Genomic DNA, 896 nt, shown 5'->3' on the forward strand with positions numbered 1-896 from the left:
GTCCGACCCCTGATCCGCCAGGCTCCAAAGGACCTGCTTGGATTGAAGCAGCTGCTTTCCAGAGAGGAAACATCCTTTTCCCACTTATCTCCAGGCAAAGGGGAGAAATGGACCCTTAGGGAGGCTGGGGACTGCTGGGCACACATTTGGGTGCTGAGAGCCTTGGGGTGCCCCAAGAATCGCGGCAGGGTTGGGGAGAAGGGGCAGAGCCGCCCGCTCCGCTTGGAAATGCCGCTGGCTCCTGGACCTCGCTGTCTCCACCAGGATCAGCAGCCCCCGTGCAAACCCCGACAGCACCCAGGTCATTCGCGGTCTGAAAGTTCGGTGCGGAAATTTCCTGACCTGTTACCTACAAGGAGAATGGCATCCCTGCCTCCCAGGGAGGCAAAGCTCCCCCAGCCCATCGGGCAGCAGAGCGGCCCTTTGCGATCCCCATCCCGCAGCTGAACCGAAACGCACGCCGTCGCGCTTGGGGCAAGCACAAAGCCATCGAGTTCCTGTTTGCAATCAGGGGCCTCGGTCCTGCCGGGGCTGGGTACCTGTGCGTGGGGTCACCGGTGCCGGGCTTGTTGTTGTGAGACCCCGACTTATCAGTGCCCTCGTGCTTCCCCGCTCTGGCCGTGCCTTCCTTCCGACCCGATTGTTGATCACAAAGTCTTGTCTGCACTCAAAAAGGAGATTTCCTGCAATTGTTTTGCAGGACTTGCAGCTCGATGCAAAATTTTCTGCCTATCGGCCCCCTCCCCAGTGCCAGGGCAAGGCTCAAGCCCCCTCCCTTCCCCTGCAAAACCGCCAGGCAATCACAGCTCGATGATTAATTGCTGCCCGGCTAGAGGTGTTTCTGCGGCGATAGCCATCTGCCATCAACTCCTGCAACAGCTCGCAGCGATAGCCAG

The sequence above is a fragment of the Cariama cristata genome, unplaced genomic scaffold, assembly GCF_000690535.1.
Source record: "Cariama cristata isolate BGI_N322 unplaced genomic scaffold, ASM69053v1 scaffold25265, whole genome shotgun sequence".
Lineage (NCBI taxonomy): Eukaryota > Metazoa > Chordata > Aves > Cariamiformes > Cariamidae > Cariama > Cariama cristata.